Source organism: Mus musculus, chromosome 3 (assembly GCF_000001635.26).
Source record: "Mus musculus strain C57BL/6J chromosome 3, GRCm38.p6 C57BL/6J".
NCBI lineage: Eukaryota > Metazoa > Chordata > Mammalia > Rodentia > Muridae > Mus > Mus musculus.
Genome location: NC_000069.6, coordinates 144,205,256 through 144,222,430, shown reverse-complemented (window position 1 = coordinate 144,222,430; position 17,175 = coordinate 144,205,256).

Genomic DNA, 17,175 nt, shown 5'->3' with positions numbered 1-17,175 from the left:
TGTCACATAATGAATCCAACCTAACCGTCCTCAATGGCTTTGGTCGGAAGGGAAAGGCCACGGCGTGAGCTAAGCACGGGCTTCAGTCTGTTGCTGCTTCTCACACAGGTGTTCTGGCAAATCACCCTTCAGAGAAAGGGATCTGTGTGTCTCAAATTAGAAGGGAGTGAAAGCCGAGTGATGAGGCAGGGGACAACCAGGGGACAAGTGTAGGCTCTGACGTCATCCTGCTGTGAGATCCCTGGTGACTCCCCAGCCTCTGCTCTTACCTGACAGAAGATCTCTAGTTTCTCTTGTCACTTTGGAATTTGACCCCTGCCATCACCTTTGTGTCTTTAGGGTCTAACCCATGCAGATAGTAAGCCCCCCTTCCAGCTATGGATTATCCTTTGACTCTTTCTTCTCAGACTGGACTTGATGGACAAGACCCCCTTGTGTGATTTTCAGTGCCCCCTCTGTTGCTTGAGCTATTGTTTATTGCAGACCTACTCAGTGCCACACACTGTAGAAAATGCTTTATTCACACCCAGTGGCCCTCTACTGTTAACTCTTTGACTTTGCTCCACCTCTTTTGATATCTTCTGGCTTTCTTAAAGGAAGCACTGTGGCATTCTGGGGTAGAGGTATTACACATTTTGTTTGCTGGTTTGTGAGGTTGAGACCAGGCCTAGCCCTGCAGGATCACCGTTTCTGTGACCCAGCAGACCCCAGAGCTTCCCATTGCCACCCATTCATTCCACAAGCACAGTTTCTATGTATGGCGGCTGCAGCAGCAGCAGCACCAGAGGAAATGAGAGAGGCTAATCCCCACGACTTGTCTTGGTCTGGAGACAAACGACAATGGAACAGTCAACGTTAAGGAACTTTAATGAAGGGAAGAGAAAGGTCTTGTTTTGCTTTAACCATAGAATGATGAACCCGACACAGAAACCCAGAGCTTGAAGGACCATGTGGAAATTTTTTCTGGACTTTTTTCTTTCTTCTCCATAACATCATTATCCCTTAAAAATTTGTTCTGTGGTAACGGTTGATCTTTTATGCGCGTGATCAAGCTATGTTTAGTCTTCCAAGGTTGACAAGCAGGTGGCTCTAGTGTTATAGAGGAAAAATATCCTCACTTGGCAGCATCTTTATTTGGTTTTAGAAGTCTTTGGTGTGTGGAACTTCTTGAAGATGGGAGTGATTATTTCATAATTAATAGCATACAAATGCCAGGCGTTTGGTTCATCATAAGATTGACTGAAACAGTGAAGGCAGATCCAACTCCCCTGACTACACGTGCCCCAAGCAAGACCAGCTCCAGCTGTGATGAGGTTTGGAATTTTTATGTGACAGTAAAAAGGATCTTGGCGGATATTGTTTATTACCCAACGACCAGCCAGTTCCCTAACCCAGTTTCTCTACTCTTGAGTTTCTCTCTCTCTCTCTCTTTCTCTCTCCTTCAAGGCTGAGAGGTCTGTTCATTCCAGACCAAACACTTCTCAGCCTAGGGGTTCAGTTGTGATTCGCTTAGGGGCAAGCACATGACCCAGCTTATTTTACTAACGACACTGAAGGGGGTAGAGTCTGATGGGCACTTCCTTCCCATGATTCATTTCCAATCATCCTGACTCTGAGGCATTTGTAGATGTCACCATGTCTCTTCAAGGTTTTTCCTCCTGTGGTCTCCATTGCCCTCCAATCTTATTGCATTCTCTTTGGACATCAGACTGGCTGTTTCTCCCCCTCCAGAATCTCCAAAGCTGGGCTAACCCAAGATTCACTCATTGATCCTTCACTACCCCAACCCACTCTGTTTCGTCTCACTCATGACTGTAGTGTTTACAAATTTATCTCTATGGCTGAGACCTTTCCCACAAGTCCAGACTCTAGATTTTCACATCTAACGGACGTTGAGAACTGAGTAAGCAGATATAAAGGGATCTCAACCTTATGCTTAGGTATAGGTAGAACCTTGACTTATCTCTATAATTCACCCTTTAACTTCCTGTTTCAAGAACGAACAACTGTCTTTTGCTTGTTCCTCCCTAGAATCTAGAGGTCAGGCTTGATTTCATTGCTTATTAATTATGAAATAATCACCCCCACCAGTGCCCCGCCTTGACCACTGCCTTCAAAGTCTTTGTGCAGCCTGACACCTCTTACCTCTTCCTGGTTTGACCTGGTCCCCGGGCCTTTTCTCAGGCAGATCACTGCAGTGATCTCTCTTTTTATTTCTCACTCCAGCTCTTTCCTCTAAAACACTAGAGCCAGTCAGCCAGTCCGTCAGCGTTGGTTTTAACTCTATTAAAAAACTGACAGAGATTTAAACAAGCTAAGTTGATTTCTCTCTCACATCCGTTCGAAAATACGTTCTCTTGTGTTGATCTGCCAACACGTGTTGTCACTGGGAACCTATATTTGCCAACCTCATTCAACAGCAATGCTTCCATCCTCAAGGTTATCTTCTGATGAACCATTAGCCACTAGGGCTGCATTTCATGTCCATAGAGGGCCTGGCAGGAGAGGCAAAAGAGCTGTGGTAATAGGTAAGTGTTCTTTTCTGTTTTTGTTTTGTTTTTTTGTATTACCCTTAGATTTTATTTCCTTTGATAAAGTTTAATCAGTGTCCATGGGATGGCAGGGGGGCAGAGAAGTATAGAAAATGCAGTCTTTAATTCCAAGTGACAATATCCACAGCTTAAGTTGGGGTTCTATTTCTAAGAAGGGACAGGTCTAAGGGTAGGCTGGGTTTCTGCCTTTACATTTTTTAGTTCAAGTTTTCCCCAACGGTGAGTTAATCTTTAAAAAAAATTAAGTCAGATTACAATGTCTTTCAATAGCTTTTAGACAAGTCTTTCTGCATATGTGTTTTGCTTCCATGTGAGTGTAGGTGTGTACATGCTAGGACACACATGTCAAGGTCAGAGGATGGCCTCACATATCAGTCCTCAGCTTCAGTGTTCCTTGTTACTCACGCTGCAGAGTCCAGGCTAGATGGCCCGGGAGCATCTGGGGATCTTGTGTCTTGGCCTCCCATCTTGTCATAAGAGCACTGGGATTGGAAGGGCACACTCTTGACCTTATGTCCTTCCTGGGATTCACAGTCAGGTGTTCCTGCTTTCACGGCAAGCACCGTTACTCGCTGGGCCATGACCTCAGCCCATCCAACAGCATCTCCTTGTGCTCAGACTCGAAGATTAGCGGCCCTGGCTGTCTCCAGCATCTTTCGTAACACTCTGCCTGTCTCACTCTGTTTTAGGAGAAGCACCTTTTGCCCAGAATGGCCCCCGTTTGTTTCCCCCAGGAGCTTTGTATTTCCTACATCTGAAACACCTGATTTTCAAATCTTAGCATACTTACAGCTGATCACAGTTAGCCCTGTGTCGTGATTTCACACTTTGACAAAATGACTTTAGACCTACTGTCAAACACCCATGGGACCCAGAAGAATCTTACTTTGGGATTATTTATCTTCAAAACATCAAATATATACACAATTTACAGTCTCAGTGTGCAAAGACATATGATTTGAATAAAAAAACGGTTTTCAGTTTTCTATGTGTGTTTGTATGAGTGTGTGCCGTATGTGTAGGTGACGGTAGAGGCCCGAAGACACCCTCAGGTCTTCCTTAGAGTTGGAGTAATGGTCCGTTGTGAGCTGCCTAACATGGGTGCTGGGAACCAAATTGGGCCCTCTGGAAGAGCAGCGCGTGATCGCCTGCTGAGCTGACTCTCCACCCACAAGAACTGAATTCTTGAAGTTTTCAAGTCAGTCACTTACTTTCTATAGACAATTATTTGTGCATTTATTCATTTTCAAGCTTTATAGTTTCGTATTTTCAAACTCAAAAACTTACATGCATTGAACTGTTTTGTTGTTGTTGTTGTTGTTTTGGTTTAGTTTGTTTTTTTTCATAGAATGTAGTGGATAGACTTTCTCTGAGATGGCTATAAATTCTGCCTCAGTCAAGAGACTGAAATATTTCTGGCTAAAGGAACTTCTTTCCTTGTAGATGTTCATTAATTATTAACACAAGTTCTTCAACTCCTGTTACTATGACACTCGAAAGTCTAACAACAGTTTAGAGCCACCATTCTTCATGTTGGCACTATGAACATTTTGGAAATAATAATAATTATCTTTAGATCTATTTACTTTTTATTTGATATGTATGTTTGCCTGTATGTATATAAACATACTAAGCATATGCCTGCAAAGGCCACAGGGGTGTGCAGGATCCCCCCCCCCCCCCCCGGTCCTGGACTTCTAATGGTTGTGAGCCTCCGTGTGGGTACTGGGAATCGTCTGAAAGAGCATCAAGTGCTCTTAACTTTGGGAGCCATCTCCCCAGCCCACCTTCCCCTGCCTTGAGAGGTGTTTTTGTAGCATCTTTGGCTTTTACTTATTAATGCTAGTAGTGACCTCCATTCCCTGAGTCAGAATGGCCAAATATGTCTCCAAGCATTGCCAAATTCCTAACAGATAGCAACCCCCCCCAAAAAACAAAACAAAACAAAACAACAACAACAACAACAACAACAACAAAAATCCCCAGTTAAGAACCACAAGTTCTAAGTTAAAGATTCACAAAAGAATTTGATAGAGATCACCTACCCATTGGTTTGTAGGTAGACCATGGAAGACTTTTCTCAACCTGTGGAGCTTTACAGAGCTTCTACTGGACCCAAATTTGCTAGATGAGTGCTCTACCACTGAGTTGTCCCCAACTCTCCGTATGTTTTTTGTTAAGCTGTCAAGGCTGGCTTTGAACTTGCACTCTACCCAAGACATGAGTAGAATTTGAACTCCTCCTGTCTGAGGCTCCCTTGTAACTGGGATTACAAAGGTTTGCACTACCAGACCTAGAGGCACAATTCCCAGTTCTAAACCTTAGTTTTGACACTGGTCTTAAGCAAACACTTTAATTTTGGATTAGAGTTTCCTCAGTTTAAAAAATAGAGGTAGTGATAGATCGTGTAGGATGTTGGGATAAAGAGAGTCACTCTACAGAGAAAACCTGGCCTGGTATCTGGAACACATAGAAAGGTTCAGTACTGGCTATGTTTTTATTTGTTTGTTTATTTGGTTGGTTTGGTTTGGTTTGGTTTTTCTTTTGTTTTGTTTCCAAGTTAAAATGGATTTGAGTGAAAAAGCAATATTGTAGCCATTTCTGGCACAATTAGCCTTTGAGAAGGGGAATCTTACTTGTATGCTGAAGAGATAGGGTACAAATGTACTCTGCCTCAGAAGTAGAAGGGAATTTATAGCTGTTATGAAACATGACAACACAAAAGAGCTATCAAAGGCAAATGAACTCATTGTAAACCCATAATTGGCACTATGTTATACCTGCTGGAGATATTCCACGTATATCCACAACTTGAATGGTCCTCATCTCTGTTGTCCCCGTGATCCAACAGATGTGCCCCAATGACCCTTCGGATGATGACTGCCAGGTCTCTCTGCTGCTTGATCACAAAATCTGGGTTGTCATCTTCCACAGGACAGCCATGGTGAGGCTTTTGAAACACTAGAATCTTATCTCTGTGTTCAAAACCCTCCAATAGCATCCAGGTAAAGTCCCACATTTCGATGTGCCTATGTCTAACTTTTAGCTTTATCTTTTATACTCTGGGCCTTCTGGGCTCCTTCCAGTGTCAAACTGGAGTTAAGTTTGCTCCTCAGGGTTTCTTCATTGCTGATGTTCTTTCTCTTATTTTAAATTTTTTCCATACATATAGATTTATTAGATATTTTCTTTATTTACACTTCAAATGTTATCCTCTTTCCTGGTTTCCTCTCCGAAAATCCCCCATCCTCTCCTTCCCTCTCCCTGCTCACCAACTCACCCACTCATGCTTCCTGGCCCTGGCATTCTCCTATACTGGGGCATAGAACCTTCACAGGACCAAGGGCCTCTCCTCCCACTGATGGCCGATTAGGCCATCCTCTGCTACATATGCAGCTGGAGCCATGAGTCCCGTCATGTGTTTTCTTTGATAGGTTGTTTGGTCCAAGGGACCTCTGGGGGGTACTGGTTAGTTCATATTGTTGTTCCTCCTATGAGGCTGCAAACCCCTTCATCTCCTTGGGTACCTTCTCTAGCTCCTTCATTGGGGACCTTGTGCTATGTCCAATGGATGACTGTGAGCATCCACTTCTGAATTAGTCAGGCACTGGCAGAGCCTCTCAGGAGACAGCTTTATCAGGCTCCTGTCAGCTAGCTTTTGTTGGCATCTGCCATAGTGTCTGGGTTTGGTGATTGTTTATGGAATTGATCCTGAGGTGAGGCAGTCTCTGGATGATCCTTCCCTCAGTCTCTGCTCTGAACTTTGTCTCTGTAACTCCTTCCATGGGTATTTTATTCCCCCTTCTAAGAATGATCGAAGTATCCACACTTTGGTCTTCCTTCTTTTTGAGTTTCATGTGTTTTGCAAATTGTGTCTTGTGTATTCTGAGCTTCTAGGCTAATATCTACTTATCAGTGAGTGCATATCATTTGTGTTCTTTTGTGATTGGGTTACCTCACTCAGAATGATATCCTCCAGATCCATCCATTTGTCTAAGAATTTCAAAAATTCATTGTTTTTAATAGCTGTGTTGTACTCCATTGTGTAAATGTACTACATTTTCTGTATCCATTCCTTTATTGAGGGATATCTGGGTTCTTTCCAGCTTCTGGCTATTACACATAAGGCTGCTATGAACATATTGGAGCATGTATCCTTATTACAAGTTGGAGCATCTTCTGGGTATATGCCTAGGAGAGGTATTGTTGGATCCTTCTATAGTAATATGTCCAATTTTCTAAGGAACCGCCAAGCTAATTTCCAGAGTGGTTGTACCAGCTTGCAATCCCACCAGCAATGGAAGAGTGTTCCTCTTTCTCCACATCCTTGCCAGCATCTGCTGTCACCTGAGTTTTTGATCTTAGCCATTCTGACTGGTATGAGGTGGAATCTCAGGGTTGTTTTGATTTGCATTTCCCTGATGATTAAGGATGTTGAACATTTTTTTAGGTGCTTCATGACCATTCGGTATTCCTCCGTTGAGAATTCTTTGTTTAGCTCTGTACCCCATTTTTAATAGGGTTATTTGGTTTTCTGGAGTCTAACTTCTTGAGTTCTTTGTATATATTAGGATATTAGCCCCCTATCAGATTTAGGATTGGTAAAGATCTTTTCCCAATCTGTTGGTTGCCTTTTTGTCTTATTGGCGGTGTCCTTTGCCTTACAGAAGCTTCATTGCTGATGTTCTGACTTGGAACTCTCCCTTAGAATTGTAGCCTCTTTATTTCCTACATGTTTCTGTTCTCCTGGTTAGTATCATGGCCTCTGCTAACTCACCTATGCATAAATTTATCTTCCATACACTACCACCTGGTCAACTATCTAAGGTAGAATAATTTATGTGTCACTTGGTTGCTGTATCCAGAACTTTGAATGCTGCTGACATATAGCAGGTTCTAGATAAATCTTTTGAATGAATAGAATGGAAAAAATAGTTTAAAAAAATTTCATTGAGACAAATATGTATACAAAGAAAGCCAAGATTTGATTTATATAAGCATATGATGCAGGTTTTCATTGCCTGTATCTGCCCACTGGCTTTCCCACTGTCTTGAACATTTGCTTATAACATCTCTGACATGTATAACACCCCCCAGCGTCAAGAAAACCTACAATCCTAACAGAAGAGAGGTTCATACCATGATAGGGCTGGGAGTGAGAAGTTGATGACCACAAGGCTCAAACAAGGTAAGTAGTTATCCCATTTTGGCTGCCCCACCCAGGTCAGGTATGAGGACCAGAGATCCAGCTGGGTCATTAAGTCCATAACTTGTTTGTATGAATCCCCACCCTATGCTGTGGCAGGCCATTCCTCAGACTCATCCTAAGGTCTCCTAGGACCCGGCAATCCTCTTCTTGATGTCTCTTTGAAGACACACTTTGGCTATGGTTGATAGGCTCTCTGCTGGCCAGGATTCCAGCAGACACGCACCCTGGCTGGCATTTGTCACTTTTATCATGGTTTAGCTTCTAATTCCTTCTAGGGTATTATCCTCCCTTGCTCCAGTATAGTCTCAGCAGGAGAATGCCTTCAGGCCTGTTCTCACTAGGAGAACCTAAGAGCCCCAGTTCCTTCCTCATCTGTAGAAAGTGGGTCCCTAAGGTGACAATGCCCAAGGCGGGGCTTCTTCAGGGCCTCTGAGAGTAGAATGGGTGAGCTGAGGCAGTATCATTCAAACCACCTCTTCCTGCTGAGAGACCACTGAAATTCTTACTTTCTAACTCTCCAGTTCCTGCTTCATGCTGTTTTCCAGCCTGGTCCCTAAGCATCTTCCTGATTCCAAGAATTCCTACCCTTTTATAAACCTCTTTGTACCTGAGTTCCTTATTGGTGTCATCTGCTATAACCCCCAATCCTAACTGATGCACATCATGACCACAGTTAAGAAACCCAGGCTTTCCGCTTCAGGCTCTGCTAGGGAAGGTGACTGGGTGAATGTGAAGGGAAAAAAAAAAAAAAAATAGAAGGGAAGGGTGGAACAAAACACCTTCTTGGTCTTTTTCTCAAAGAATTTGCTTTAGTTCTCTGGAAACAACGTCTCTGCAGGGTCTCTGTAGGTCAGAAGTCTGAGAATGGCGTGAATACCTGAGTGCTCTGCTGGGTTCTCACCAGGCTGAAGTCCTGCTGTCATTTGAGTCTGCCATCTCATCTATGGCTCAAGGTCTCTGGTTGCTGCCAGATTGTCCTTAGAGCTGTGGGTCTGAGGTCCCCTTTTCTGGCTACTTGCTGGTGGAGGACCTCCCTCAGCCCCTAAAGGCTTTCCTCAGGGACCTTCCCATTTGCCCTCCCAAAACAGACCCTCATGATGGCAATTTTGTTCTCATGCCAGGACTCCATCTTCTGCTGCTTTGAATATCTCTGACGTCCAGGCTCTCTTTCCAAGGGTCTTTCAGACAGGGTGACCAGCTACCAAGAATAGGTTTTGTGGCGCACCGATAACAGAGGTGGAATCTGGAGGGGCTGCTAGGAATTCCATTTTTCCACCACATTCCTGTTATTAGGCCCTTTGAATTTTTATCTAGATGTTATTGCACCAATAAGGACAGCTGGTTATGGCACCTAGCATCTATGGATAGAGCCTCTCACTATACTTGCTAGGAAAAAAATGTATTGATGCCAGTGTGAGGCTTATCACCTTTTCTAGAATAGTTGATACCAGTAGGGGTATCAATAGTTGATACCAGGAAAGTGTGGCTCTGCTGCTAAGTTCCTGTTCCCCAATTGGTTCTTGATTGTTCAATAAAGATGCCAGGATCCAATTGCTGGGCAGAAGAAAAGAGGTGGGACTTCCCGGTCCCCAAAGGCAGGCTAAGAGACACATGGGAGGAATAAAAGCTTCGCAGAGCTTAGGGGAAGAAGGGGCCGTCAGCCATGTGTGATCTCCGGTGGAGTCTCCATCGGCCACCTCCCTGACTGGGCCTGGGGTAGCAGGCAGGATATTAGAATCATAATTAAGTTGAGGGCAGATTTAGAGAGCTGAACAGGGAGTTAAAAGAAGGGTGGGAGATAGCCAAGGAAGGCTTAGAAGAGCTCAGTAACTCAGCCAATAGACAGGTGAAAATTGAGCTGCGTGTGTGTGTGTGTGTGTGTGTGTGTGTGTGTGTGTGTGTGTTTCATCCACAAATCCAATATTTCTCTGGGCAGGGGCTAGTAGCAAGGTCTACCTGGAGCTTAAAGCTGGGTAGCAAAAACTGCATCTAGAAGTAATTGTTGTTGCTTCCCCCCTCTTTCTTTTGAAGGCATATTTTGCATTTCAAATGGGCAAGTGGTACAGCTTTATAAAGCGTCCTCCTAGGGCTAGAGAGAGGGCTCCTCCATGTTTAAGAATTCCTGCTGCTCTTCCAGAGGACCCAGGATCAATTCCCAGCACCCACACCACTCTACTTACAAACACTTGCAACTCCAGCTTCAGGGGACTCCAACGGCCTCTTCTGATCTCTTGAGGGTACCCACACACGCACACAGATATATACATCTATGTGAAAGACGTCTCCCCCTCATTGGAGGAGTCACACAGTGACTTTGGTCATGGGGACCTGAGGCAATGCTATTTCCGCTTTCCACCTTGAGGGAAAGACGATCCTTCTCCATTGCTATTTGGCAAAAACTAAGCAACATGGCTGTGAACACAACAGTGTCATAGGATCCATGACACCTGCTTTGAAAATAACTTCCCCCGCTTTGTTTCCCTTTATTTTCAGTGAGTACGCCAGCATTGTTGTGGCTGCATTAATCTAGCAGCAGGGAACCATTATCCTATGACAACACTCTCTCCCATTAACATTATCTTTTAATTTTAAGATTGTTTGGATGACTGCTAGAAGCTACTAAATTAAGACAAAATGAAGAAAGCATTATTTTCTTCCCGCCAAGTATTCAGTCAAATAATCCGCCTCTGGTCCCGACTGCTCTGGCAAACGTGACGCCATTATTTTTATTTCAGATCTCAAAATATTATTTGGGCATAAGTTGAAATTTCCAGATACGTAGACATGTTTTAAATGTCATCTAGGAAAATAACCGTTAAGTTGAAATTATTATTTATATTGCTTGCCGTATTCCATAGTATATATTAAGAGTTGGAAACACTGTTATTTTTCTAGGAGGCAATTGTTGTAGTCAATCAGACGATAATGAAATCACAATGATGAAAACTCGGTAAAGGAATAAAGGAAACATTTGTCTAGTAGAGTTTACGCTGGGAAATAATTGAATTTGGAGAATGTAGCAAAAATGAGACAGGAGGAAAACAAACACGAAAATAAAATAGAATTGTGGTCATGGGCGAGTATTATCTAATATTGTGACAAACTTTAAAGTGACAGTAATCACGCTGAACAGTGTCTGTGAATTTTATACCCATATATCACAAGATTTTTCAAGTAATAACCAACTTAGCTAATATTCACTTGATCTAAAGAGTCTCTTTTATCCCATGGGCTGTATCTGAGACTGGCAGAGGTGCAAACGTCTTTCCACGCTTGTTTTGTTCTCCTGCCTCTGGGTTCTGCAAAGAAGAGGCCAAGACCACTGCAAATGAGGAATACATTTACGTAGTTATGAGAGCCATGAGTTTACACACTCAGGAGTCGAGAGCTGCAACTCCCAGTTCCCACGAGTAAACCAAACACACCAACATTCATAGAGTTACTGTGTTAATAGAATCTCTCTGGAGGCGGGAGATGGGGGGGAGAAGGAAATGCTTAAGTTGTGAATTCCCCCATATTGCTAATGTACTTCAAGTAGGCCCATCAATATGTGTCCTATTTACTGATAGGCACAAAATAGGTGGAGGGAAATCAATCAAAACCCCCGTCCATAAATTACCGTGACTTCTAGAAATTATCAAAACTTCACTGGAGTGTCACGTGCAGTCTTCCCAGCCATGAGTTATAGTCAATAATTCACCCCCTGACTGGACTGATAACAGGCAGATACTCTAATAATGTGTAGGATTTACTACCGGACACCAGCAGTAAGTAGGAATTCCAGTGCGGTGGGAACTGTTATCTCAGCGGAGAGAAAGCAATAAGAATGGGGGTGAGCCATGTGGGTGCGATGTTGGGATGTTTAAACCCTATGATCTGAACAAACATATCTTCAAGGTAGTGTTGTTTAAGTTAACGTTGGCTTAAGCGAACTGTTTCCATGGTATTGTTCTATAATGACTCTGCCTGGCCTTATTGTCAGAGAACACAGCAGATGGCTCTGTAGAAATGCAGAAAATAAAGTCAATTGCACTATTCGGTTCTTCCCCTAAGTTCGAGAATGGCTTCACTTGAATATTTCATTCTAAAGAAAATTTCTTGTTTTGTTTTTGTTTTTTTTTTTTTTAATCACCTTAGACTAAAAGTCTGAAATATATTTCCAGTGACTTCTTATCATACAGAGAGATCAACAAATTCGCTTTCTCTGTCAGAATGTTCTGAAGCTGGAGAAGGAGCGGTGGTGATTCATCAAGAACAATTTTATTATGAAATTTGATTTATGTTGAGAAATATAAGTGATGACGTTATAATGCGTGCCTCTGCATGGAGGGAACACATTTTAGCCAATTGAGTTATCCAATTTTATTATTTTAAAAAATCCATATCTGGTTGTTCTTTTTTTTTATTCGAAAAAATTTATAGTGCTATATAGAGTAGAAATGTGTGTTTTTCAAGTCCACAGACAGCTATGGATTGTACTCCCCTAATTCCAACAGAGTCATTCATTACTATGAATAAATATTCTCATATTTTCATCAGTTTCTTTGGTGAGCAAATAGAAACTAGTATTATATTTAAAACGACACATTTCATTATAAAACTACAGAGTAAAAAAAAAACTTAATTACATCAAGACTATAATTAAAAATGACACAGAAGTTGCAGTTTAGATTGCTCAAGATTTCTGAATTATTAGCCTTCCTTTTTACCAAAAACAGAGATAACAAAAGGTAAAATGAATTACATTGTATGGTTTTAGTTCCTTTTTCAATAAGTAGCCGTTTCCTTTGTCTTGGGGAGGTGGTAATTGATTTTAAATAGGATCACTGTTTTTGACAGAATGTATAATTTTAATATACTCAGTAGTAGTGACTCAGGTACATACACATTGCCTCATGTATACACTGGTTTTTGTACCTATTATTAATTAAACAATATAAATAATTTTATGGTTGGGGTCACCACAACATGGGGGACTTTAAGAAGGTTGAGGGCCACTGCTTTAGAAGGTCTGAGGGAGCACACGGTAGACTCAGGCAAATAGTCTGTTAATTGCTTTGCAGAATATCACTTGTGCTTGGAGATTGTTGACCGACTTACATATGTCTGGAGACATCGTCACTTCAAAGAAATCGTCACTAAGGCCATATTCCTAAATGAAGATTTACCAATAGATTTGGGGTGTAGTTAAAGTTCTGCTCTCCTTATAAACACCAACATGGGGGAAAAGGGTCTTTTTATTTATTTTTAACCATTCTAATTAAAGTTGACTGGCGTGAAAATAACCCATGCCTGCCCCTTTTTCCCCATCACCTTTCCCACCTTCCCTGTCACTGCTACGAGCTTCACAATGTCCTGACAAAACAGAAAAATTAAAAGCAACTTCTATCTTCAATTATGTGTGCAATTACAACAGTCTCAGTGCTGTTTCAACATGGCCACTCTCGTGTTTTCTTCAGCCATGTTCTGTTTCATTTCAATAAAAATCAATTTCTTCACTATGGTTTTAATTTCCTCATAAGATACACGTTAGGCTAGGTCTTTCTATCTAAAACTAAGTAGCATAAATAATTAAATAATTCGGTGGGATAGTTACCACATATAATCACTGAGAGTTTTTTTTTTTTTTTTTTAAATGCTGGAATAAAGCAACTGCTTCTTTTATCACGTGAAACAGTTCTTTCTCACCCCTCCCTTTCCTTCTCTTTCTTTCAAAACAGTTCGTTTTTGAGACAAAAATCTCATGTGGCTTAAGCTGTCTTGGACTTTTCTACACAGCCGAGGATGACCCGGAGTTTCTGATTCTCCCATGAGCTCCTTCTGAGCCGCAGGACCGCAGGCGTGCGCTACCACACCCGGTACGAGACTCCGGATCATACCTGCGGTACCAACGCTCGACCAACTGAGTTATATTCCCTAGTTCCCGCCTTGCTTTTCCCTTCTTCCTGTTTTCATTCCTCTTCTTTCCCCTTTTGAGGGTCTTGGTGGCTACAAATTTCCCAGGTCAAGCGGTCTTCCTTCCTCAGACTCCCAAGTGTCTGGGATAATAGGCACGGATGAGCAGTATCAAAACCTGTTCAGTTTTAACTCCTATTCTTACAAGCTTCAGCGTTCCTGGGTCCTAGTTACTGCACTGTGTGCCGCACACCCAGCCTAGAGAAACGCAACCCACCAGCTAGTCTACCTTAGTGTTTAGTTCCCTCACTATGGCAACTCTACTGGACCTTTGGAGTTCTAAGGATCTCTCTGATGGCAGAGTAATGGACAATCATCCTTGTAAAATGTCCTTTCTAAACAGCCTCCAATCAGAAACCAGCTTTGCACTGGCCTTCTAAGGGCACAATCTCTTCTCCTTTTCCTCATCAAAGAGCTAGATGCTTATCTTCAACTCCTGCCTATAAAGTCCAGGAGTAAGACCTTAGTTGAGAAGATGAAGTACAGAAAAATAATTTCAGGGCAAGTAGGGAAAGCAAAGGCTTTATCTGGGATCCATTCGGCTCCTATGTTGAATAAAGCCCCTGAAACGGGTTGTGTTTCTTTAAAAAAAAAAAAAAGTACCGGAGTTGTATGTCTCATTTTAGATAACTGGCTGAATGGTGACATCAGCAGGTCTTCCCAGGCCAACAGACACAATGCAACAGTATTCGGAATGAGTTAATTTTACTTTACATTACAATGATTTCTTGGAGCTATTTTTATAATGGTCTGAACACTTGTATTATATGTACCCTTCTCCAGCAGGGACTTGTATAGCATTTTTGAGTGTTTAGGATCACTGAAATCAGACTGGCATTGGTTTTTCTCTCAGTCCAGGCGCTTTTGAGAATACAGAGGGGAATCTTGCTGCTACCTGGAAGAGACAGGGATGTTTGGAGAGTAAAGGATGCAGAAATAAAGACTACCCAGAGGTGGCGCTGTGGTTAAAGTACACCTGAATTTTGATTACAGTGACTGCATTCCCTTCCTACTCCTCAAAGATGTTAGCCTCTACAACCTTTGAGCTTCTGTAACCACAGTGAAGCAAGATTTCTGGTAATATATCCCCGCCCATTCCACTTTACTGGAGTGTGTGTGCAGACTTCACACACAATCCGAATCAAAACACTAAAACCACCTCTAAAAGTTTAGGCCCCGGGGTAGCCTGGAGACAAAAGTTCAAAGTCCCATCTTTCCGACCCTTCCCCTTTCCTTCCCTCCACAAAGACCACCCAGACCCTTAGAGAGTCATTTAGTGATACCTGAGCACATTCCCCCTTAATTTACAACATTTCATTTTAGAATTACATATTCATTTTCATGTTCATACTTTAGGAAATACCACAACTCACCATGATTCTGTATGATATGTGTGCTGGTTTTTGTTTTTGTTTTTTTTTAAATCATTTTAAAGGAAAAGAAAATAAAGACCTTTTTTTTTTATGTACAATAAGGGGCTTGTACAGGTATGGAAATCTTCCCATATGATGTATTTTAATACAACAGTAGCCATGAAGATCTTGTGCAGGCCCGAAATCTCAGAGGGGAAGCAGAAGTATATCTACTTCTGCATCTGGTCTTAAAAGCAAAAAATCCCTGATTGCCTAGTTTTGATTGATTTAAATTGTAATGAGTCAGAGATGAACCCAGATATTACAATGTCTTATATCTTAAAGTGTCCTCTCCTCCTTTGAGGTTATTGTTTTGCTTTGCTTTGGGTTTTTTGTTAGGACAAAATAATAATAATAATAAAAAAACCTCTTTCCTAAATTGGTCTGTTTTCATCATGACCTTCTGCAGCTGTTGTCTGTATAGGACATTCCAATTATTATCACGTTGATTTTTTTTTAATAAAAAAGCTTTTAAGGTGAATGATCATAAGAACACAACGTTAAATACAAATCCATAAAAATAATTTTTAACTGTAGCATGTTAGGAACTCAAGGAGCTAGAATCCAGAAATGAGTATTTTTAACTGGTATTAAAACCACCCTCTTCCTGGTTTCATAGGCAATATTTATTCCTTTGCCCTAATTTTGGCAGTTTAAAGAACCAAAATTCTGCACACAGCTGCTAGGACTGTAGATTTTTTGCCTGATTTTTCTTCAACTTCCTTTCTTCCAAGCTTCTCCCACAAGACTGGTTTTAGTTAATGATACTTAGCAGTACAGCTTTGCACTTCCATGATAATTTCCAACAGAAAAATCTCTCTGGAACTTACTATTAATAATCAACCCTAGTATTAACCTCAGATCGGAGATTTATTAAACCTATTTGGCAGAGTAAAGTTGAATAACTTGATGTTCAAGGATCCAGGCTGAGCTCTGGCCCTGGAAAGAGGCTCTGAAGCTAGCTAGCATTCCTCAAATCTTGGTTTGTACAAGAAACGACTAGTCTTTTTTCAGGGTCGTGAGCTAGCAGCAGGTCTGGCAAATGCTCGCATCGCTTTAGGGGGCTACGAGGGAGCTAGCATCACACCCTCTACACTGAAGCAGAATGGTGAGCAAAAAGCTTTGCCCATAAAGTTTCCTTCATCTCTGAAAACCAGGGTGTGATTTGCATTCACCAGCAACTGACAAGCATCTATGAAATGCCTCCTCCTTCCAGTTTACACTGGGGTTAATGGGAGCAAGATGGGGTTAAGCTGGCAGTACTTAGGTAGGAACTACTTCCCACTTTGCTTAAGGTTTTGAAATCTGCAACCCGAAGAATTAAACAAAACACCCGCTTTTGCACCTCCCTCCGGCAGAATGAATCCTCTACCCTAACAGGAAGAGACCCATTTCTGGGAAAGTAAGTTTCCCGAGGGTCTGTTCTCTGAGCCAGGGAAGGCGATCCCCGAGGCCCTGCGGGGGCGGGCTCCACGCGTCCTCGCGCGCTGGGCAGGCAGGTGTGGTCCTGAGCCTGGGCACGCGCTCGCTGGCCGCGTCCCCCGCGCCACCCGGGTCCCTTCTCGTGCCCCGACCCCGGGCCCCCCCCGCCTTCCCGGGCCCGGCCGGCTCAGCCGCCCGCCTCGCTCCCCGCCCCCCGAGTCTCGTTTCAGTCACCCTTTGTCCTTCCCCGGATTGGCAGGTTTTATTATTCCGCCTGAACAATCCGGCCGCCCAGTGGCTGAGGGTCGCTGACGTCGGCGGCAGAGCCGGGGAGTAGTTGGGATTCTGCTCTGTCAGTAACACATGTGTAAGCGCCGCCGAAGGAGCGAGCGAGCCGGCTAGAGGCCCGCGCCGCCGCCTCCTCCGAGCCGGGCAGCAGCAGCGGGGCAGCCGATCGGTCCAGCGCTCCCGGCCGGCCCGCAGCTCCCCACTCCGTGCGTCCTCGTACCGGCCGCGGGACCGAGCCTGCACCGCCGCTCCCGGGCCGCAGGTCGCGGGAGGGGGGAGCTCGGCCGAGCCGCCGGCGGCCCCGAGCGGGCGGGCGGGCGGGAGGAAGGCGGCGGCG